This window comes from Tachyglossus aculeatus, chromosome 21, assembly GCF_015852505.1.
Source record: "Tachyglossus aculeatus isolate mTacAcu1 chromosome 21, mTacAcu1.pri, whole genome shotgun sequence".
Lineage (NCBI taxonomy): Eukaryota > Metazoa > Chordata > Mammalia > Monotremata > Tachyglossidae > Tachyglossus > Tachyglossus aculeatus.
In genome coordinates, this window is record NC_052086.1 from 20,078,184 (window position 1) to 20,102,791 (window position 24,608).

Here is a 24,608-nt window from a genome sequence, read left to right on the forward strand (position 1 = left end):
AACCCCAGCGCTTAGTACAGTGCCTGGCACGTAGTAAGCGCTTAACAATTGCCATAATAATTATCAGATCTGAGGTGAAGCATTGGCTTGGCCAGCAGTTCTGGTCCCGGCTCCGCCACTTGTCTGCTGGACGACCTTGGACATATCACTTAATTTCTCACTGCCTCAGTTACCTCATCTGTAAAATGGGGATTAAGTTTATGAGCCTCTTGTGGGACATGTCCAATCTGATTACCTTGTATCTAAAAGAGTGGTTCCTGGCACATAATAAGTGCTTAACAAATGCCATTTAAAAAAAAAGTGAATGAATGTCTTCACTGGCTAGCACTTTTCAAAGAAAATATGTTTCGGGAAGCTGCTTTTGGTCTTGTACTATGTGGAAATCAGAACAAGTTTTTGTTTTCATCCGCAAACATTTTCAAACGGAAGCACTGGTTTTGATTCTTTTATTACCAACTGTAATACTCTAATCATACAAATTATAATAGTGTCCCAGGACCAGGGCCCAAAGAGCGAGTCTGGCTCTGGACAATATCCTGTAACAGAGAAGCAGCGTGGCTCAGTGGAAAGAGCCCGGGCTTGGAAGTCAGAGATCGTGGGTTCTAATCCCGGCTCTGCCACTTGTCTGCTCTGTGGCTTTGGGCAAGTCACTGAGCTTATCTGGGCCTCAGTTACCTCATCTGTAAAATGGAGATGAAGACCGTGAGCCCCACGTGGGACAACCCGATCACCTTGTAACCTCCCCAGAGCTTAGAACAGTGCTTTGCACATAGCAAGCGCTTAATAAATGCCATTATTATTATTATTATTATTGTTAATAACACACATACACATCCTTTGTGCTCGAAGAAGAACCCACTGACAGCGAAATTCACCTTTGTGTGTATGTCACTGAAAAGACCAATGCAAGACTCACTGTACACAAATAATAATTGTGGTATTTAAGTGCTATGTGCCGACACCTGGGATAGATACAAATTAATCCAACTGGATGCAATCCCTGTTCCACATAGAGCTCCCAGGATAAGGGATGGGGAGTGCGGTTATTTACTCCCCATTTTACAGATGAGGAAACTGACTCTTTGAGAAAGAGAGCCCAAGTGGGACAGGGACTGTGTCTGACCTGAATATTTTGTGTGTACCCCAACACTTAGTACAGTGCTTGCAACATAGTAAGTGCTTAACAAATGCCACAATAATAATAATGATAGTTACTAGAAATATTATTATTATTGAAGCACAGAGGAGGTAAGTGATTTGCCCAAAGTTCCCCATCCCATTGTGCTTACAGGTTTGTTGTTCACTGTGCCTGGCACCGTTTTTGCTTTTGTCTCCTTGTCGCATGATCCTGCTGAAGTTTCTGCTGGAAAGTGAGCAGTCTTTTCTTGGCTCCAGCACACTGTGCCTATCTGTCTGTGACAATTGACTCCTATTCTTCCACTGAGATGCCACATTCACCATCTTGAGCCTTACTGTGCTGTATACTTAAATGTTTCATCTGTCCGCTGTATTTTTGGTTTCCCAATTTTCTTTCACCAGCTGTTTGGGCATCCCACTGTCATCCATTGTCCACACGTGGGGGAGCAGCATGGCCTAGTGGAAAGAGTCCAGGCCTGGGAATCAGAGGACCTGGGTTCTCATCCCGGCTCCCCCGATTGTCCGCTGTGTGACCTTGTGCAAGTCACTTCACTTCTCTGGGTCTCAGTTACCTCATCTGTGAAATGGGTATTAAGACTGTGAGCCCCACATGGGATGTGTACTATGTCCAGCCTGATTATTTTATATCTACCTCAGTTCTTAATACAGTGACCGGCACATAGTACACACTTAATAAATCCCATTAAAAAAATAATAATGTGCTAGGAGCCTAACTTAATTTCAGGGCTTTTTATTTATGGTATTTCATTCGATCGTATTTATTTGATAAACGTGTACAATGCGTCAGACTGTTGTAAGTGCTGGGATAGTTACAAGTTGATTGTCAGACGTAGTCTCTGTCCCACATGGGGCTCACAGTCCAAATAGGAAGGATAACAGCAGGGAGAACAGGTCTCCCCATTTTACAACTGAAGAAACTGAGAAGTGAAGGGACTTGCCCAAGGTTACGTAGCCAGCAATCGGCAGAGCCAGGATTAGAACCCAGGTCTTTCTGACTCCCAGGCTCGTGGTCTCTCCACTAGGCCACACTGCTTCTCACAAAACTTGGTTTTCTACTTCCTTATCACTGCATCATTGCTCAGCGTGCTGCCTTGGTAACAGAATTCCATGATGATGTTGAGCCCTGGGTTGCCGGTATATATTTTGGGTTGTGTGTATGTGTGGCTTTTCTGGCCCGGGCTGATACATTATCAGGTTTTTTCCAATTTATGGTCGACCTGGATGATTTGATACAGCAGTTCGCAAATGTTTGCATGGTAACCGTCACGAAAACATGGATTGTGCCATAGATGGATGTTCTCTTTGGTGCCAGTGACAGTTTTGCAGACAAGTTCAAACTCTTGTGGGCGTCAGATTGAAAAGGAAATGTGTGTCTGATCACTTTAATCCTTGGAATGTTTTTGCAGCCAGGCTTCAAACGAGACAAACTTCACACTTAAAAGTACTTTTTGTGTATAACAATTGCAAAGATATAAGAATAATGGTACATGATGTGTGGCTGTGCCAAGAAATAAATAATATCAAATCGTTGACATGACAGTCATCTCATACAAAATTTACGAAATGGAAAAAAAAATCTCTAAATAGCAAAACTTGCTTCTGACATTAATCAGTCAATCAATCGTATTTATTGAGCGCTTACTGTGTGCAGAGCACTGTACTAAGCGCTTAGCACTGTACTAAACAGGTGTACAGTTTAGAAAATGTCCCTCCACCTCACCCTGGGAGCCTCTTGTGGGGTAGCAACTGCGTCTGATCTGATTTGATTGTTTCTTCCCCAGTGTGTTGCAGAGTGCATGGTACACAGTAAGTGCTTAAGAAATCCCACCGTTATTATTAGTAATTAATAATTGTCATCTCCGGAAACCACTTAGTCTCTTTAGGTAGTGAAAGGGAGCTATGCCCAGTCACAGCTTCTTAGCAGGCTGATCCACTGAAACCAGACTTTTGTCACTGTTCTGAAAAGTCGGAACCCTCCAGGGGATTTTTCAATGTCACAGCGTGGCACAGACCCCCCTGGTTGCGTGAAAAGGAAAGATGTCTGTTTCAACTGTCATTGGAAACCCTGCCACAATTTGGGACTAAAAATTCATTAAAATAGTTTAAATAACAATCTTTTGTATTTATGCATCCTGCTCCAAAAAGAGCACAGATAGTAGTGATAGTGGGGATAAGTAATTAGCGGTGCTGGCTTATGTTCTGCCTGAGGTACTCTGGAACTTTTCCAAGCTCATTGGAAGTGTTTATGTCGCACCTAGTCTGCCTTCTGATTTTTTTTCTTTCATTCCAGTGTGGGTGGAAGGGGAATATGATAATTTTGGTATTGGTTAAACACTTATGTGCAAAACACTGGGTTCAGTGCTGGGGTAGATACAATCAGACACAGTTTCTGGCCCATCCAGGGCTCGCAGTCTAAGGCAGGCAGGGAAGAGGCATTTAATACCCATTTTACAGATGAAGCAACGGAGGAATGGAGAAGTTAAGTGACTTGGCTAGAGTCACACAGAAGGCGAGTGGCAGAGCCAGGGTTAGAGCCCAGGTCTCCTGATTCCCAGGATCGTGTCCCTGCCCTTTCCACTAGGCCCCAATGCCTCTCGACTAGGGAGTAAGTAACACCTGTAATTTGAACCTCAATGAATATAGATTTTAAGTAACTCTATAATATTGTTCTCTTTCATGCTCTTAGTGCAGTGCTTTGCACGCAGTAAATGCTCAATAAATACCATTGATTGATTGATCGATTAATCTGCTGTTACTTGTTTAAGTGAGTTCCTGATCTTGAATTTCCTCAAGGTCTAATAATCGAGGCACCTGGTCCAGGCGGCTTGTTTTCTAAAAATGTTTTTTGGGCACCCCGTTATGTGTTCTGCTGGCTTTCATTTCACATGGTGCCCTCTTAGCCTTTATTTGTCAAAGAGTAGTCATCATCATCATCATCAATCGTATTTATTGAGCACTTACTATGTGCAGAGCACTGTACTAAGCGCTTGGGAAGTACAAATTGGCAACATATAGAGACAGTCCCTACCCAACAGTGGGCTCACAGTCTAAAAGGTCACTGCGTAGTAGTCACTGCGAGAGGATTTCCTAGTCTTTAACCCAGTTTTCACTTAGTGGCGATATGGGGCAAAATGCGGGAACTGGCACTGACCAATGTAAGAGGTTTATGAATGCACGCTGGGGAGCTGGCTTTCATCTCTCGTACGGCTTTCTGGAAGATGTAACAGGCAAGACACCTTCGTAAGGAAAGGCAGGCATTCAGCAGACAAGATTCTCCGGAGGGTGGAAAATACCACAAGAACTAGTTCCACGGGGATATGTGGAAGTCAAGCGGCTTCTTGTCGAGGCCTGGTCTAATGCGGAGGGAAAGCATCTCCTGACAGGAGCTGAAGTTGGCAGCGTGATGTGTGAGAATTCACAGGCCATATGTTATTGACTGGGAGGTGGCCATAACAGGCTTTTGCAAAAGGATTATTCATTCGCTTCACAGATAAATCTCTGGCTAATGAATTTTTAGGATGGACCAGTGCTTGACATTAAAATTTCTATCCCTTCCTTGATTCATTCTGATTCCCCGCCCCCCCAATTTAGCCTCTTGTCATTTTGATTTCCAAAGTTCTGTGATTCTGAGTGACCTAATTTTTGTTCCGATTAATAATCCATAGTGTAGGCAGCTAGAGCTCGCCCCATGTTCTGAATTATGCTTTTAAGAGATTTTGGCTCCCGCCAGCTGATCTGAATATATGTGAATATGCCTGCGAGGAGGGGTAGAAATGACATTTTTAAACCTTTGAAGGTCGATTCCTGTTCCTGTTACTTTTCTTTGAAGCTGCAAACTAATCTTGACTATATCTGTATCTCTAAGTGTAGCATTTTTTTTACAGTATCTGCTAAGCGCTCATTATGTGCCAGGAACCGTACTAAGCACTAAGGTAGATAAAAGCTAATATGATTGGGCACATTCCATGTCCCACATGGGGCTCACAGTCTTAATCCCCATATTATTGATGAGGTAGCTGTGGTCCCCATTTTACAGATGCACAGAGAAGTGAGGTGACTTGCCTGAGATTACACAGCAGAGAAGTGGCTGAGCCAGATTTAGAACTCAGGTCTTTCTGACTCCCAGGCACCTCTAGGCCTTACTGCTTCCCTATTGAATGTGTCATTTTATATTCTATTCTGAATTGGACTTTTGGAGGGAGCAGTGGGCTTTAGTGGAAAAAGCACAGGCTTTGGAGTCAGGAGTCCTGCTCTAATCCTGGCTGTGCCATTTTTTTTTAAATGGTATATATTAAGTGCTTAGTGTTTGCCAGGCACTGAACCGGAGTCAGTACAAGGGGTACAGAGTTGTCTGCTGGATGATCTTGGGCAAGTCACTTAAGTTCTGTATGCCTCAGTTTCCTCATCTGTGAAATGGGCATACCCCTTAAACTCTGAGGCCTGTGTGGGACAGGGACAGTGTCCAACCTGGTTATCTTATACCTACCCCAGTGCTTAGTACAGTAGTTGGCAAATTTTAAGTGGCAAACAAGTGTCACAAATATTACTCTGCCTTCAGACTCACAGAACTCAGTAGGAAGCATCTTTTGTCTTTTTGAGATCAATCAATCAATCCTATTTATTGAGCGCTTACTGTGTGCAGAGCACTGTACTAAGTGCTTGGGAAGTACAAGTTGGCAACATATAGAGACGGTCCCTACCCAACAGTGGGCTCAGGTAATTGGGGTTAAATTTTGTTTCCTTCCTAGAGTTTGCTCAATATTAATTTTACAAAATTTTTTATTTGGGCATTTTTAATGTAAGAAGATGTTGACTAAATTAATGACTGTAAACTCGCAGCATAGAGAGATTATGGTAAAAATGCTTGTTTTGAATGTGTACAGATAAATTCCAGTGGTTATTTGATCAACCAAGTGCTTAGTACAGTGTTCTGCACACAGTGTGCGCTCAATAAATACGATAGAATGAATCAACCCTGCCTTAAAAAATATATACATTTACTTGCTTCCCGCCTTTGCCTGTATGCATCCTCCTAGACCCAAGGAGGAGAGAATGAAGATGAGTTGGAGTTGGGAAAGACTTTGGGATCAAGAGACCTCTTCCTCCTTAGCTTCCTGCAGTAGGGATTGGCTAGTTATCATCTTTGTTAAAGCTTTGTTTTAAGGAGTTGGTGGAAAGAAGCAACAGATAGTAATAATAATGGTATTTATTAAGTGCTTACTATGTGCCAAGCACTGTTCTAAGCGCTGGGGTAGATACAAGGTAATCAAGTTGTCCCACGTAGGGGTCACAGTCTTAATACCTGTTTTACAGATGAGGTAACTGAGACACAGACTAATTAAGTGACTTGCCCAAATTCACACAGTTGACAAGTAGTGGAGCCGGGATTGGAGCCCACGACCTCTGATTCCCAAGCCTGTGCTCTTTCCATGGAGCCACGCTGCTTCTCACAGATCAAAGACACATCCTAAGATAGAGCTGGGCTGTGTCTGCATCATGGGGTGTGCTTCCCCCCAGACATACATGTATTTAGTTAGGTTTTGTTCCAGAACTGACTCCGACACATTTGCCCATCCTTGTGGGCAGGGAATGTGTTTACCCACTGTTACATTGAACTCTCCCAATCTCTCCTCACACATTAAATGCTCAATAAATGCGATTAATCGATTGACCTACAGGTAAGTAAAAGTGACCTTGGAAACCCTCCTCAACCTCCTCATCTCCCTGCCTCTCCTCTGTACCTAGTGGATATCCTTGCCACCCTCTCTCCACCCTAAATTTGGCTGTGTCCTACTCTTTCTCCTCTTGGTCCTCCTCTTCTTTCTCACCTTTTCCTCCTCCTCCTCATGGTCCTCCTCTTCCTTCTCTCCTTCTTCCTCCTCATCCTCCTCTTAGTCCTCCTCTTCCTCCTCCTCCTCCCCTTCTTCCTCCTCCTCCTCCCCTTCTTCCTTCTCCTCCTTACCCTCCTCTTAGTCTTCCTCTTCCTTCTTCTCCTCTTCCTTCTCCCCTTCTTCCTCCTCCATTTCTTGGTCCTCTTCCTCCTCTCCTTCACCTCTTCCTCCCCCAGTCTCTCTAGTTCCTCCTTCTGCCCCACCAGTGTTGTTTATTCTTTGAACTTCAGCCAGAGCAATGACATCTGCTGCAGAAAGGGAGAGGTTAGAGGCAGCACAACGGGGCTGGCAGCCAAAACCACAAACAGCACCAACTGTTGTTCCCACTCTGCCCAGTTTGTCGCTGCCCCACTCCCACAGGTAGATTAGGGCAAGGAGCTGGGGTGGGGAATGGTGCTGCTCTCAGCTGGTGGCTGCCCTTGTGATACTCGGAGCCTGCGCCGTGGGCATCACTAGGATTAGGTTGGAAACAAAAATCCGCAGTAAAAGGTGACAGGGAAATTGGTGGCGGTGCTAAGTTTGGGGTACAAGGTGGGGCAAGGTGTTGGCTGGGAACCGAAAGTGAGTAGGGAGTAGGGTGAGGAGAGGAAGAGGTGGGAAAGGAATTGACTCAACAGCAATGATCAGATGGAACATCACAGGTGGGGTTTAGTGAGACTGGGCTAAGTAAGAAATGGAGGACCTAATCCTCGTCTAGCAGGTATTCTGGGGTGGCTATAACTTGGAGGTACTTGTCACAGCGATAACAGCACCAAGAGATTCCTGGAAGGACAGTAGGATGATGATGCCTACTTGGGCATTTCCCCTTGTGGTCTTCTGGGAAAAACAGATTAGCATTGTCTGCATAAAAATCATTCCTATTGTTGAAGACAGTAGGGCACATTAGACATTTCTTGTCCAGTTAAATGCCCTATTGCTTTGAAGAAAATCTATGTATAATATATATGTATTTGCTTTCAGGTGGTATCTAAACATTATGATGAGGAATCTTGTAGGTCTTTTTTTCCATTTGATCCAAAAGCTTATTTGAATCTACATCCCCTAATATTACACGTTTGAGGTTCTGATGGTCGAAAGAGTCATTAATCAATTTTAGGGAAACACGATCCTTTGATGAATGGGGGGGCTGCTGCCAAGGCAGCAGCTGACAGTTGGACTCGCATTTATAATTAAGCCAGTGTTTCAGTCTTTTGCTTGTAGGTAGTTGTCACCTGTTGTCCGGGGACAGGCTCGCTCAATAATCGGTGCCACGAGAGAGAGAGAGAGGCTGGGGACAGAAAGCCTGAGTTTTATGTAAAATTTATTCCATGAGCAAATTGAATTATTTAATTGTTTAGGCACAATGGATTGAACTTCCCTTTTGGGAGGAATGTAATCAATTAGTAATATTAGAGCTTCCCTAACGGGAGGAACACACATATACATTACTTGCGCATGGCAGAACCCCCAGGTCCCACCAGCGGAATTCCCTTACAGTTTGTTTGCACTCATGTGCACTTCCCACTCGGGAGGAATCCACTTGAGTTACATACCCATGGGAGAAGCCCCTAGCTCCCACCCACGAGGATTTTTCATTTGGGAGTAATCCATTCATTCGTTCCATACCCCTGGAGAAGTGCCTGGCTTCCAGCCCCACGAGCGTCCAGCGGGACGGGACCCTCATTCCCCCATCTATCCCACGGCTCCTCACTTGATGCAGGCAGAGCAGGTTTCTAACGCTTTGGTCAGAGACACCCTGCAGCCATCTGCTGCAAGTCTCGATCCTCTGCATAGAGGGCCAGAGGCCACGGGTATTTATCACCTGTGCTCCTAGGCCATTCCAGCCTCTGGCCTCAGTTTATCCAGTCTTTGCCCTTCCCCCTCAGCCATCTGCTGCAAGTCTCGATCCTCTGCATAGAGGGCCAGAGGCCACGGGTATTTATCACCTGTGCTCCTAGGCCATTCCAGCCTCTGGCCTCAGTTTATCCAATCTCTGCCCTTCCCCCTCCTCCATACCTAATTTGATTGGCACTGGGGCGAGGGACACCTTCTGTATTCCCAGCTTGGGCTGTCAATCTAGCAGTTTTGGTTGTGGGAGCGGTATCCCACCCTCACTTCCGAGTTCCGCCTGCTGGCTCAGGCGGCCGCGAGATAGCATCTGACCTTGAGATGGCTGGTATCCAAGGGTCACCTTGGGACAGTAGTACATTTTCAGCATTAAAAATCCTCATGGCAGGCTTCATATTTCCAGGAATCTGGCAGCATATGGATGCTAATCGAGCCAGGTATCTTTCAGACTGAGGGAAGTTGAGGTTAGAGTGGTTTTGTTAAATATACATTTTATGGAGCATTATTGAGATGAATGAGGATGAGCGTGACCTTGGGCAAGTCACTTCACTTCTCTGGGTCTTAGTTACCTCATCAAAAAATGGGGATGAATAGTGTGAGCCCCACATTGGAGAGGGACTATGTCCAACCTGATTCCCCCTTCTGGACTGTGAGCCCACTGTTTGGTAGGGACCGTCTCTATATGTTGCCAACTTGTACTTCCCAAGCACTTAGTACAGTGCTCTGCACACAGTAAGCGCTCAATAAATTTGATTGATTGATTAACTTGTATCTACTCCAGTGCTTAGAACAGCATTGGGCACATAGTAAACGCTTAACAAGTACCATAATTAATTCCACTGGACCACAGGTCTCCCTGATCTTAAAAGTCCTTTGATATCTCACCTTCTCCAGAAGGAATTCCCTATTTCTTCTGCCCTGGTCTTATCCTCCCAAATACTCCTGCAGGCTATAAGTGCCCCCAACAGAGCACTTTTGAACATATTGATCTTTGTACTCTATCAAACAGTGGTATTTATTGAGGGCTTACCGTGTGCAATATTAAGCCCTTGTCTTATGCCATCGAGTAGTTTCCAACCCATAGCGACACCAAGGATGCATCTCTCCCAGAACGCCCCGCTCTCCATCTGCAACCGTTCTGGTAGTGGGTCCATAGAGTTTTCTTGGTAAAATATGGAAGTGTTTTACCATTGCCTCCTTCTGCGCAGTAAACTTGAGTCTCCGCCCTCGACTCTCTCCTCTGCTGCTGTTGCCCAGCACGGGTGAGTTTTGACTTGTAGCAGATTGCCCTCCACTCGCTAGCCACTGCCCAAGCTAGGAATTGAAGGGGTAGGTCTCTGCTCGACTCTCCCTTTCGTAGCTGAGACTGGTAGAGTACTGGAAACTCTCCAGGTGCGACCCTGAGAAGGGAATTAAGCCCTTGGGAGAGTGCAGTACAACCCAATTGGTAGACTTCTTGCCTGCCCACAGTGAGCTTACTCTACAATTTACCAGCCTATTTATTCACTTATCCCACTTGCCACTCTCTTGTTATAGCCTGTATTTATCCTCTTAACCATAAGTTATTTTCTGTCCATCCAATCTCCCTTATTCAGCTGCTCCTTGAGATAGGGGACCAAGTGTTTTTCATCTAGTGTCTCCTTCCATGTGCTTAGTACAGTCTCTGCATCCAGCGGGTGCTCAGTAGATACCATTGATTGGCTGATTGGTGACTAGAATAGTTTTAAACTTTTCTCTACATAGTCGTTGTTGGCAGGAGATGTGCCTGTTTATTGTTATATTGTCCTCTCCCAATCACTTAATAGTGCTCCGCACATGGTAAGTACTCAATAAATACTGATAAGTACTCAATAAATGCGATTGACTGAGTGGGTTGCCTTTGCCTCAGAGGCGGTCAGTACTAATAGGGCACACACTGATAAGTGCCCAGGGAGGATCCCTGAATTGTTGTCTCAGTTGATAGGGTGCTGGGGACCTTTAGAGCATGACACTTCTGACAGTCCTGAGTTCTAACCCCGGCTCTGCCACTTGTCTGCCGTGTGGCCTTGGGCAAGTCTTTTTGCTTCTCTGTGCCTCGGTTACCTCCTCTGTAAAATGGAGATTAAGACTGCGAGTCCCAAGCGGGATAAAGACTGTGTCCAGTCCAATTTGCTTGTATCCACCCCAGCACTTTAGTACAGTCTTTGGCGCTTTAAGTAAGCGCTTAACAAACCCCCCAATTATGATTATCCTCTTTTTTTCCTGGAATGGGGCCGAGCAGATCCAGAGTCCCGGCCCCACTTAATTGGTGCGACTCCTTGTTTTATCGAATGAGGAGGTCATAAGCGTGCAGAGGCAGCGCTGCCAGAATCGAAGTGTTTACAAGGCTCTTTTCCCCAGCTGGCTGGAGAAATGGGCCACCATCCAAAGCGGCTGTCAGCAGTGGTGGGTGGGGACAACCAGTGATGATATACTACAGTGTTGTGGGCCGTAGTTGCCTAAATGGGGCACACTTCTTGCCACTCTGCATCCCTTCCCGCTTGGATCCAGGCAGGAGTCATGAGCTTCTGTCTGGTCGTTCACTAGATGACTGGAGAAGTACAAAGAGCAGAAAGGCTGTGAGAAACTGACTTGAAGCCACCTCTTTAATAGCTCCAGTGACAGGGGCCCTTATTTAAAAACACATCAAAGTAAATGGCGCAGATTAAAGAGCTGTAATCTTGCAATGTTGCAGATGCAGAACCTTCGAGGGCTCCCCTCACCCCCCAGATAGTAAGCAGGGGTGAAAGAGTCACCCGCAGCCTGACCTGAATGGAAATGGCTTCATTATAAGGTAACAAAAAAAAGGGGTTGAACAGCTTTGGGGCTTTAAGCCTCTCCTGGAGGTCTGGGAATCGAAATAGAAAAGCCTCCAACTGATTCACGAAGCCCGAATGGGAACTTGGCCAGTTTGCTTTCCTCACTCAGAGGGAATGAATTACAAATTGAAGCAGAAGGTTCAGTCAAAAGCAAAATAAGTCTTTGAAAATTCATTTTATTAGGCGGGGATCGTCCTGGTCTTTGTTATGTAGGATTAAAAAGACTGGGAAAAGGGAGGATTTTTGATTGGCTTTTTAAGGACAACCAGGATCCCTAAAAACTTTCAGAAGGTGGGTAATAATAGTAATAATAATATGGTATTTGTTAATCACTTACTATGCTCCAAGCGCTGTTCTCAACATTAGGCTAGGTAGAAGGTAATCAGGTAGAACACAGTCCCTGTCTCACATGGGCTCATTTGGAATCAATCAATCTATCAATCAATCGTATTTATTGAGTGCTTACTGTGTGCCGAGCACTGTACTAAGCACTTGGGAAGTACAAGCTGGCAACATATAGGGACAGTCCCTACCCAACAGTGGGTTCACAGTCTAGAAGGGGGAGACAGAGAACAAAACCAAACATACTAATAAAATAAATAGAATAGATAGGTACAAGTAAAATAAATAAATAAATAGAGTAATAAATATGTACCAACTTATATGCATATATACAGGTGCTGTGGGGAAGGGAAGAAGGTAAGATGGGGGGATGGAAAGGGGGACGAGGGGGAGAGGAAGGAAGGGGCTCAGTCTGGGAAGGCCTCCTGGAGGAGATGAGCTCTCAGTAGGGCCTTGAAGGGAGGAAGAGAGCTAGCTTGGCGGATGGGCAGAGGGAGGGCATTCCAGGCCCCGGGGATGACGTGGGCCGGGGGTCGACGGTGGGACAGGCGAGAACAAGGCCCGGTGAGGAGATTAGCGGCAGAGGAGCGGAGGGTGCAGGGTGCGCTGGAGAAGGAGAGAAGGGAGGTGAGGTAGGAGGGGGCGAGGTGATTTACAGCCTTGAAGCCCAGGGTGAGGAGTTTCTGCCTGATGCGCAGATTGATTGGTAGCCACTGGAGATTTTTGAGGAGGGGAGTAACATGCCCAGAGCGTTTCTGGACAAAGACAATCCGGGCAGCGGTGTGAAGTATGGGTTAAAGTGGGGAGAGACACGAGGATGGGAGATCAGAGAGAAGGCTGATGCAGTAGTCCAGACGGGATAGGGTGAGAGCTTGAACGAGCAGGGTAGCGGTTTGGATGGAGAGGATGGAAAGCTGGAGACAGCTGTATAATGGTCAGGGCAGGTTGTTGTTTTGGAGTCTTTTCCCCCTCGTGGAAAGAGCACGGGCTTGGGAGTCAGAAGTCATGGGTTCTACTTGTCATGGGTGCCACTTGTCAGCTGTGTGACCTTGGGCAAGTCACTTCACTTCTCTGTGCCTCAGTACCCTCATCGAGAATATGGGGATTGAGACTGTGAGCCCTATGTGGGTCAGGGATTGTGTCCAACCCGATTTGCTTGGATCCACCCCAGCGCTTAGTGCAGTGCCTGGCACATAGTAAGTGCTTAACAAATGCCATTATTATTATTATTATTATTATTATTATTATTATTATTGGGGACTTGGATGCTGGGCGGGATGTCAGTCTAGGAGAACGGACAGTGGGAGGGAAGGGGTCCGAGATGGGAGTCAGAGGCTGTGTCTTCACGAGCTGAGCTGTGTGGATGGTGGCGTTTCTCTCTGGGCCATGCCTCAAGATTGGAGTGGTGAGCTCTGGTGGGTGTTTTCTATGCTGCATGTGCTCTCTAGTTTTTACTGAGAGGTGGTAAGGGGGAAATGAGAGGAAATTCCCTTCTAATTACTCACTCGTTAAATCAAATGGTGTTGATTGAGTGCTTACTTTGGGCCAAGTACTGTACTGTACTGAGCAGTTGGGAGAATACAGTGCAGTCAAGTAGGTAGCCACGATCCCTGCCTTCAGGGAGTTTACAGTCTAGGGCAAGAGGAGTGGTTACTTCTCTGCTGTTGGAGTGGTTACAGTTCATTCATTCATTCAATCGTATCTATTGAGCGCTTACTGTGTGCAGAGCACTGTACTAAGCACTTGGGAAGAACAAGTTGGCAACCTATAGAGACGGTCCCTACCCAACAACGGGCTCACAGTCTAGAAGGGGGAGACAGACAACAAAACAAAACATGTGGACAGGTGTCAAGTCATCAGAATAAATAGAAATAAAACTAGATGCACATCATTAACAAAATCAATAGAATAGTAAATATGTACAAGTAAAATAGAGTAATAAATCTGTACAAACATGTATACAGGTGCTGTGGGGAGGGGAAGGAGGTAGAGCGGGGGGGTGGGGAGGAGGAGAGTAAAAAGGGGGCTCAGTGTGGGAAGGCCTCCTGGAGGAGGTGAGCTCTCAGTAGGGTTTTGAAGGGAGGAAGAGAGCTAGCTTGGTGGATGTGGGGAGGGAGGGCATTCCAGGCCAGGGGGAGGACGTGGGCCGGGGGTCGACGGCGGGACAGGCAAGAATGAGGCCAAGTGAGGAGGTTAGTGGCAGAGGAGCGGAGGGTGCGGGCTGGGCTGGAGAAGGAGAGAAGGGAGGTGAGGTAGGAGGGGGCGAGGTGATGGACAGCCTTGAAGCCCAGGGTGAGGAGTTTTTGCAGTTAACTATATGTGTCCACTGTGTCATACTGTGCTCTCCTAAGCGCTCTGCAGCATTGCCTAGTGGATAGAGCACGGGCTTGGAAGTCAGAAGGCCCTGGGTTCTAATCCTTGCTCCATCACTTATCTGCTGTGTGACCTTAGGGAAGTCACTTAGCTTCTCTGGGCCTCAGTTATCTCATCTGTAAAATGGGAATCAAGACTGGAAACCCCATGTGGGACAGGAACCATGTCCAACCTGATTAGCTTGTATCTACCCCAGCGCTTAGCCAGTGCTTGACACATAGTAAGAGCCTAACAAAGACCATCAGTATTATTATTACTATTACTGCTAGTAATAATAAATACTATTGATTGATGGATTGGTTGACTGATTAGGAAGAGATGAGAGTGGTGACATGGGCCAGAGTGGACAATGAAGGGCTGTGAAACCTAGTGACGAGAGAGTGACCTTCCCCCCTCCATTCATTCATTCATCATTCATTCGTATTTATTGAGCGCTTACTGTGTGCAGAGCACTGACCAAGCGCTTGGAAAGTACAATTCAGCAGCACGTAGAGACAGTCCCTACCCACAGCGGGCTCACAGTCTAGTAAGGGGGAGACAAACGTAGTGTCATGGATTCTGATCGCAGCTCCGCCACTTGTCAGCTGTGTGACTTTGGGCAAGTTCCTTAACTTCTCTGTTCCTCAGTTACATCATCTGTAAAATGGAGATTAAGGCTGTGAGTCCCACATGGGACAACCTGGTTACCTCGTATCTTCCCCGGCGCTTAGAACAGTGTTTGGCACATAGTAAGCGCCTAACAAATACCATCATCATTATTATAAATAAATAGAATTATAGATATATATACACACATCAGAACAAGTAAACAGGCATGAATATAAATAAATAGAATTATAGATATGTGCATATACACACAAGTGCTGTGGGGCAGGGAGGGGGGTACAGCAAAGAGGGAAAGTGGGGGAATGGAGGGGAGGGGGAGCTAAGGAAAAGGGGGGCTTAGTCTGGGAAGGCTTCCTGGCGGAGGTGAGCCTTCAGTGGGATTTGGAAGGGGAGGAAGCGTGACCCCACAGTCTTCAGGGGCTCATTAGCCAGATTACCAGGGATTCCTTTGGGCATATCTTCCCCCACACCGCCCCCCCCCCCCATCCTGTCTGTGAATGGTTTAAGATCCTTGTCATTTAGAAAATAATGATGGTTTTTCTGGAATATCAATGAATGCTGCACCATTTGGTTGTGAGGCAGTTTACCACTGAGGAGGTTTACCATGGCAACCCTAATTATACTTTAGAGGGATTTAACAGCTCTAGAAGGTTCTCGGGCTCCTTTATGCAATCTGTAGTCTAGGGTGAATTGTTTAAAGCTCTTCCCCGGATAAAGTCTCAGAATTTGGATTTTCCAAACGTATGCCCCCTGAAATCATGATTTATTTTTAACTTTTTAATCACAGATGTTTAGTTTTCCAGGGGAGAGAAACCAAACACAGGCCCAGAATAGTTTATAGAACGCAGTGGGTTGGAATGAAGCATGAGTAGAGTAAAGCTTTGCTATGACCTGCCCCTGTCCCTAGAGTTCTGGACTACCGCACTTTTTTTCCCTCTGGTTGTAGCTTTGAAAATTATTTTAAAAGAAACACACCCACCCATCAGTGTGTGTGCTCAGGGTGCACAAACACACACACACACACACACACACTCTCTCTCTCTCTCTCTCTCTCTCTCTCTCTCTCTCTCTCTCTCTCTCCACCTGAGTCATCCCTGCATTTTTTTTTAATGGTATTTGTTAAGCATTTACTACGATCTGGGCACTGTTCTGGATGATCTGGAGTAGATCATCATCAATCGTATTTATTGAGCGCTTACTGTGTGCAGAGCACTGTACTAAGCGCTTGGGAAGTACAAATTGGCAACCTATAGAGACAGTCCCTACCCAACAGTGGGCTCACAGTCTAAAAGGGGGAGACAGAGAACAAAAGCAAACATACTAACAAAATAAAATAAATAGAATAGATATGTACAAGTAGAATAAATAAATAGAGAAATAAATACGTACAAACATATATACAGGTGCTGTGGGGAAGGGAAGGAGGTAAGATGGGGGGATGGAGAGGGGGACGCGGGGGAGAGGAAGGAAGGGGCTCAGTCTGGGAAGGCCTCCTGGAGGAGGTGAGCTCTCAGTACGGCCTTGAAGGGAGATACAAGCTAATCAGGTTGGACACGGTCCCTGTCTCACATGGGACTCACAGTCTTAATCAACATTTTCCAGATGAGGTAACTGAGCTCCAGAGAAGTATAGATATCCGTGTATTATGTATAAATACCTTCCCCTCCCAACAGCACCTGTATATATGTTTGTACAGATTTATTGCTCTTTTTTACTTGTACATATTTACTATTCTGTTTTGTTAATGATGTGCATCTAGCTTTATTTCTATTTATTCTGGTGACTTGACACCTGTCCATATGTTTTGTTTTGTTGTCTGTCTCCCCCTTCTCGAATGTGAACCCGTTGTTGGGTAGGGACCGTCTCTATATGTTGCCAACTTGTACTTCCCAAATGCTTAGTACAGTGCTCTGCACAAGTAAGCGCTCAATAAATATGATTGAATGAATGAATATATATATATTTATACCTGTAATTTATTTATTTATCTAGTTATTTATATTAATGTTTGTCTCCCCCTCTAGACTGTGAGCTCGTTTTGGGCAGTAATGTGTCTGTCTGTTGTTATATCGTACTCTCCCAAGCACTTAGTGCAGTGCTTTGCGCACAGTAAGCGTTCAATAAATACGATTGAATGAAGGAATGAATGAATGAAATTGAAATTAATTCATTTCCTCATTCAGTCGTATTTATTTAGTGCTGACTGTGTGCAGAGCACTGTACTAAGCGCTTGGGAAGTACAAATCGGCAACATATAGAGACGGTCCCTACGCAACAATGGGCTCACAGTCTAGAAGGGGGAGACAGAAAACAAAACAAGTAGATAGGTGGCATGCCCAAGATCACACAGCAGACAAGTGGCAGAGTCAGGATCAGAACCCAGGTCCTTCTGACTCCCAGCCCCGTGTTCTACCCACGAGATCGCACTGCTTTTCTAATGCTTCTCTGCATTCCTTTACTCTTCGTCTATTTTCTAGTCAGGCCTCCCCATCAGCCCCCTTAGGACTCCAGGTGAATATCTATTACTCTGTCACCACTTTAACTTCGTAATTGCTTTTTCTGATTTTATCATTTGAATCTGTGCTCTTATTCTTTTACCCACTTCTTCTTTGACAATTAAAGCCTGCTTATTCCTTTATCCCTCAGTTAAATTGAAGGTCCTTAAGGGCAGGAACCAGTTTTTCTACTATCGTGCCCACCCTCAGCCCCACATCACCTATGAACACAGTCATGATTTCTTTTAATGTCTGTCTGCCTCACTGGACTGTAAACTCCTTGTGGGCAGGGTTCGTGTCTACCAACTGTATTGTATTGTACTCTTCCAAGTGCTTAGGACAGGGCTCTGCATCCTGTAAGCACTCAACTTGTACTTCCCAAGCTCTTAGTACAGTGCTCTGCACACAGTAAGCGCTCAATAAATACGATTGAATGAATGAATGAATAAACACAACTGATTGATTAGCAAATGTCCCCCAAAGCTTAGTACAATAATCCTCTCATTGGAGACACTGAATACATGCCATTAACCTCTTACTTGTCCTTTTGGTCACCTAGTAAATGCCCTCTCCTGGAATATGAGCCCTATGTGGGACAGGGATGTTGTCCAATCAAGTAATCTCGTATTAGCCCTAATGCTGAGCACAGTGCCCGCGGCACAGAGTGGGTGCTTAGCACTTAACACACTACATGTTCCCTTTCTTTCCAACCCCTAAAGAAAAATTGAGTAGGTTGTTTTGAAGGATGTGAAGGACGTGTATATTCAGTGATATTGGGTTGTGAGGTGGGCTGAAGGGAAACAAAGCGGAATTCATGAATGTCTACTGCATCTTTGCTCAAAGCCATCCTGCAGAGCGAAACTTAGGCCACCTTCCAAATAGGGAAGAATCAAGCCCAGTGTGTGCTCAGGAATTGGAGTTCCTTTTATAGTATTAGGCAGAAATCTCTCCACTAGCCAGAATTTAGGTTTGGAAGAGCCTTGTTGGCCTTTTATGTTGTGAATTTTATTTTCAGTGACTTGGCTTGATGTGCCACCTGTGGCTCTTGATGTAAACTGCATATTGAACTTCTGAGCAAACAGGAATTCATTTATTTGAAAAGACATGCCGATGTGAGGTTAAAATGAAAATAATGATTTTGGCATTAAAAAACCCCAAGATACACAAATAAATCTCTGGAAATATTTGTGACAACTCGAGTAAGAAGTTCTGACTGGGTAAGTGGATTTGGAATAATCATGATTGCTAGTGTTTATTGATCATGAACAGAACAGAGAAGCAGCATGGCTCAGTGGAAAGAGCACGGGCTTGGGAGTCAGAGGTCATGGGTTCTAATCCCAGCTCCGCATCTTGTCAGCTGTGTGACTTTGGCAAGTCACTTAACTTCTCTGAGCCTCAGCGACCTCATCTGTAAAATGGGGATTAAGACTGTGAGCCCCACGTGGGACAATGTGATCACCTTGTATCCCCCCCAGTGCTTAGAACAGTGTTTTGCACATTGTAAGTGCTTAACAAATGCTATTATTATTATTATTATTATTATTAGAACAAAGTGATAAAGACAGAGAGAGCAAGTGAGCGTGTGGGTGTGCTTAGGGAAGCAAGTTTCAAATTTTTTTTTTAATGGTACTTGTTAAGTGCTTACTGTGCGCCAGGGACTATACTCAGCACTGGGGTAGATACAAGACAATCATCATCATCATCATCAATCGTATTTATTGAGCACTTACTATGTGCAGAGCACTGTACTAAGCGCTTGGGAAGTGCAAATTGGCAACGCATAGAGACAGTCCCTACCCAGCAGTGGGCTCACAGTCTACAAGGGGGAGACAGAGAACAAAACCAAACATACTAACAAAATAAAGTAAATAGAATAGATATGTACAAGTAAAATAAATAAATAAATAGAGTAACAATCAGGTTGGACACATTCCCTGTCCCACTTGGGGTTCACGGCCTAAATTGGAGGGAGGAAGATTTAATCTTCATTTAACAGGCGAAGTAACTGAGGCACAGAGAAGTTGAGTGTTTTGCTCAAGGTCACACAGCAGACAAGTGGTGGAACTGGGATTAGAATCCTGTTTTTCCTACTCCCAGGCCTGTGCTCTTTCCACTAGGCCACATTGCTTCTCACATCATGAAATAGTGTCTTCATCAGTGGCCAGTGCTGGAGTCTGCCCGATTTGAGGCAACTACCTGGGGATGTTGGCAGTGCAGAACTGTCCCCTCCCTCTGTCCTAACCCTGTTGCCAGCCTGCCTGGACCAGTGGTCACCTAAGGCGGCTGAGAAACAGAGAGCCAAGGGAGCAAGGCCTGAGGAAGGCGGTGGGAGAGCCGGAAACGTTGTCTGTCGATTCCGGGCAGCAACATTCGCCATTTGGGAACGGGACTCGACGAAACTCGGGTTCCACTGATGCAAACCTGTGGGAAGCAGCGTGGCCGAGTGGAGAGAGCATGAGTCTGGGAGTCAGAAGGACTTGAGTTCTAATCTCAGTTCTGCCACCAGTCTTCTGTGTGACCTTGAGCAAGTCACTTCTCTTCCCCGGGCCTCAGTGACCTCATGCGGAAAATGGGGATTAAGACTGTGAGCCCCATGTGAGACAGGGACCGTGTCCAACTTGGTTAGCATGTATCTACCCCAACGCTTAGAAGAGTTTTTGACACAAAGTGCTTAACTAATACTATTATTATCATTATTATTATTATTATTATTATTATATATTATAGTAGGGACTCTCTCTATGTGTTGCCAATTTGTACTTCCCAAGCGCTTAGTACAGTGCTCTGCACATAGTAAGCGCTCAATAAATACGATTGATTGATTGATTGATTGATTGATTATCATCTCTCCCCTCACCCAGAGAAGCCCTGGGCTGCCTTCTTCTACTTGTCTATTTGAGTCCTGAATGCTGTTTTGCGTCATTATTTTGGGATTGTCCGTACTACCCACTCCTGTTCCTTTTCTCAAGGTTTGACTGCTTCTGCAAGGCCATTTCAATTATTCTTCCAATGAGCTGTAGACCCTTAAAGGGAAATTTAAATAGACCCAAATTTTGTAACTCAGCCATGAGTGTAATCGGGTCGTAAAGCCATGGGAGATCTGCCTACCCAGTTTTTGATACCCAGACTCCAGCCCTAAAATCAGTCAGTTGATTTGGTGGTCTTTATTGAGCAGTTACCTTTTTTTTAATGGTATTTGTTATGTGCTTACCATGTGCCCAGGCACTACAGTGCTGGGGTAGATACAAGATAATCAGGTTAGACACAGTCCCTGTCTCACATGAGGTTCTTCGTCTTAGCCTCCATTTTACAGACAAAGTAACTGAGGCACAGAAAAGTGAAGTGACTTGCCCAAGCGAATGCAGCCGACAAGTAGCACAGCTGGGATTAGAACCCAGATCCTCTGACTCTCAGGCCTGTGCTCTTTCCACATGGCCATGCTGCTTCCTTTAGGCAGAGTACTGTACTCAGGACTTGGGAGCGTACAACACAGCAGAGTCAGCAGGCATATTTTTTCACTTGCAATATCATATATCAAGTGTCGACCCACTTGGTTTCTGGAGGTGGGTAAATTGATCTTCATCCGCCAAGCTAGCTCTCTTCCTCCCTTCAAGGCCCTACTGAGAGCTCACCTCCTCCAGGAGGCCTTCCCAGACTGAGCCCCTTCCTTCCTCTCCCCTTCGTCCCCCTCTCCATCCCCCTCATCTTACCTCTTTCCCTTCCCCACAGCACCTGTATAGATGTATATATGTTTGTACATATTTATTACTCTATTTTACTTGTACATATCTATTCTATTTATTTTATTTTGTTAGTATGTTTGGTTTTGTTCTCTGTCTCCCCCTTTTAGACTGTGAGCCCACTGTTGGGTAGGGACTGTCTCTATATGTTGCCAATTTGTACTTCCCAAGCGCTTAGTACAGTGCTCTGCACATAGTAAGAGCTCAATAAATGCGATTGATGATGATGATGATGGTGAGGTAGGAGACTTAGGGTTCACCCCTGCCACTCTCCTTAGGTCTCTGGGCTTCGATTTCTGTAGAACGGTGGGATTAAGTAACTGTACCACACCTCTGTCAGAGGGACTTTACACAGGTCATGTGTTTGTGGGAGTAGCTTTATATCTGTCATTCTGCTGTTACTTCTAGGAATGGCAAACTTGCTTGTATTCTGGCCATGCTGAAAAGCAGTGTGGCTCAGTGGAAAGAGCACGGGCTTGAGAGTTAGAGGTCATCGGTTCTAATCCCGGCTCTGCCACATGTCTGCTGTGTGACCTTGGGCCAGTCTCTTCACTTCTCTGAGCCTCAGTTACTTCATCTGTAAAATGAGGACTTAGACTGTGAGCCCCACGTGGGACAATGTGATCACCTTGTATCCCCCCAGCGCTTCGAACAGTGCTTTGCACATAGTAAGCGCTTAACAAATGCCATCATAATTATTATTATTATCATCCCCCAAAAGAGACTACCTTTACCGGGGGACCTGAATTCAGTAGTCTAGCAGGAAATTGAGAAGATGGTCAGATTTGCAGCCTCTCAACCCATTGTCACTCTTTATCATCCTGTTATGGTTAAATGTATTTTTTAATCAGTGGGTTAAACTGAGAATCCTTTTGCTTTCCTGATCTGCCTGAAGCTTCTCATGTTCCCAGCGTTGTTTAGAAAATAAAGCCACGTTTCGAGCTCCAGCTCTAAAGGAAATAGTTGTTCCTCCAAAACAAATGCACACTGTTCTCTGTTTTGATGGATGGATGATCCAGTGGGCTCCAGATGGGTAAGTGGCACCCAATGCCAGTGAGAGCGCGAAAATTACTGAAAAATTCATTGTCGCCAACTAATCCATCACTTGAAATGTGCCAGGTCCTTGCTGTGGTGATGGAAAGGAGATTTAATTTTCTGGTCTGAAGGCTTCATACCCTACTCCAGAAGGGCTGTGCTCCTTGGATAATGCACTTTGATGACTTTCCAGGGCCTCTTTCCCTCCATTTCATGACCCTTTCGGCCAGAATTGGATCAATAACCCCAATTTAATTTGGCCCATCTTGTCTTGTTTGGCAAGCAGCAGGCAACATCATCTCCTTTAGTACTCTCTGTGTGTGTGTGTGTGTGTGTGTGTGTGTGTGTGTGTGTATGTGTTGGTGGGGGGAGAGAGAGACGGGGTTATTCCTCCAAAACGTAGGAAAAGACTAAATAAATCCTGGGATTTGGTGTCTGAAGTTGATCCCTTTACAGAAGCCCATCGCCAGTTTTCGGTCATTCTAGAATGAAGAAAAAACAAAATAGGAAACAGTGTGGCCTAGTGGAAAGAGCATGGGCCTGGGTGTCAGAAGGATCTGGTTTCTAATTCCACTTCTGCTACCTGTCTGCTGTGTGACCTTGGGCAAGTCAGTTAACTTCTCTGTGCCTCAGCTACCTCATCTGTAAAATGCGGATTGAGTATGAACCCCATGTGGGGCATGGACTGTGTCCAGTCTGATTAGGTTGTATCTATCACAGTGCTTAGTACAGTGCTTGGCACATGCAGAACTACATCTTCCCATCTAGTGTCATTTTTAACTCCACCTGTTCCAGGTGTTAAGAAGTGATGCTTTAAAACACTGTCAGACCAGATCAGAGTCAATCAATCAATCAATCAATCAATCGTATTTATTGAGCGCTTACTATGTGCAGAGCACTGTACTAAGCGCTTGGGAAGTACAAATTGGCATCACATAGAGACAGTCCCTACCCAACAGTGGGCTCACAGTCTAAAAGGGGGAGACAGAGAACTGAACCAAACATACCAACAAAATAAAATAAGTAGGATAGAAATGTACAAGTAAAATAAATAAAAAAAAATAGAGTAATAAATATGTACAACCATATATACATATATACAGGTGCTGTGGGGAAGGGAAGGAGGTAAGACGGGGGGATGGAGAGGGGGACGAGGGGGAGAGGAAAGAAGGGGCTCAGTCTGGGAAGGCCTCCTGGAGGAGGTGAGCTCTCAGCAGGGCCTTGAAGGGAGGAAGAGAGCTAGCTTGGCGGATGGGCAGAGGGAGGGCATTCCAGGCCCGGGGGATGACGTGGGCCGGGGGTCGATGGCGGGACAGGCGAGAGCGAGGTACAGTGAGGAGATTAGTGGTGGAGGAGCGGAGGGTGCGGGCTGGGCAGTAGAAGGAGAGAAGGGAGGTGAGGTAGGAGGGGGCGAGGGGATGGACAGCCTTGAAGCCCAGGGTGAGGAGTTTCTGCTTGATGCGCAGATTGATCGGTAGCCATTGGAGGTTTTTGAGGAGGGGAGTAATATGTCCAGAGCGTTTCTGGACAAAGATAATCCGGGCAGCAGCATGAAGTATGGATTGAAGTGGAGAGAGACACGAGGATGGGAGATCAGAGAGAAGGCTAGTGCAGTAGTCCAGACGGGATAGGATGAGAGCTTGAATTAGCAGGGTAGCGGTTGGGATGGAGAGGAGTCAAGTTATTACCTATTGAATGCCAGTACTTTTTAATAATAATAATAATGATGGCATTTGTTAAGCGCTTACTATGTGCAAAGCACTGTTCTAAGTGCTGGGGGGGGGGGATACAAGGTGATCAGGTTGTCCCAAGTTGGGCTCACAGTCGTAATCCCCATTTTACAGATGAGGTAACTGAGGCTCAGAGAAGTGAAGTGACTTGCCCAAGGTCACACAGCAGACATGTGGCGAAGCTGGGATTCGAACCCATGACCTCTGACTCCATAGCCCGTGCTCTTTCTATTGAGCCATGCTGCTTTTTATAGACTATTAGGTGGCTGAAATCCTAAAGAATGTTTAGGGCTTGTGAAAAATGGGGGTACTAAGTGCATCTTACACTTCGGTTACCCAGTTGGAAAGGGGACAGCTGCCGTTTTGGTGCTTGAAGTAACTCACCAAGTTGAAGGGAAAAATAGTCCGTGCTTGTCTCATCACCACACAACTGGCTAAAAGCCCACCTTTTCTTATCCCAGTCAGCATGGAAACCATTCCTTTCCCATATGATCCAAAAAGGGATGTTAAGATCCTGCAGTTTGTGATTAAGTTGCCTGTTAGAGTAAGGGTGTAATTAGTATATCAATTCCAG

General features: G+C 45.5%; 1 protein-coding gene and 1 non-coding gene across 5 annotated transcripts in view; one reads left to right on the forward strand and one right to left on the reverse strand.

The window, feature by feature from the left end:
* The window catches only part of OSBP2 (oxysterol binding protein 2), a 319,886-nt gene that overhangs the window by 14,981 nt on the left and 280,297 nt on the right, over positions 1 to 24,608 (forward strand). The gene's annotated exons all lie outside the window — the stretch shown is intronic.
* LOC119943096 lies at positions 10,149 to 10,286 on the reverse strand. Its single transcript, XR_005455577.1, has one exon. It is a non-coding gene; the product is annotated as a small nucleolar RNA SNORA7 (small nucleolar RNA).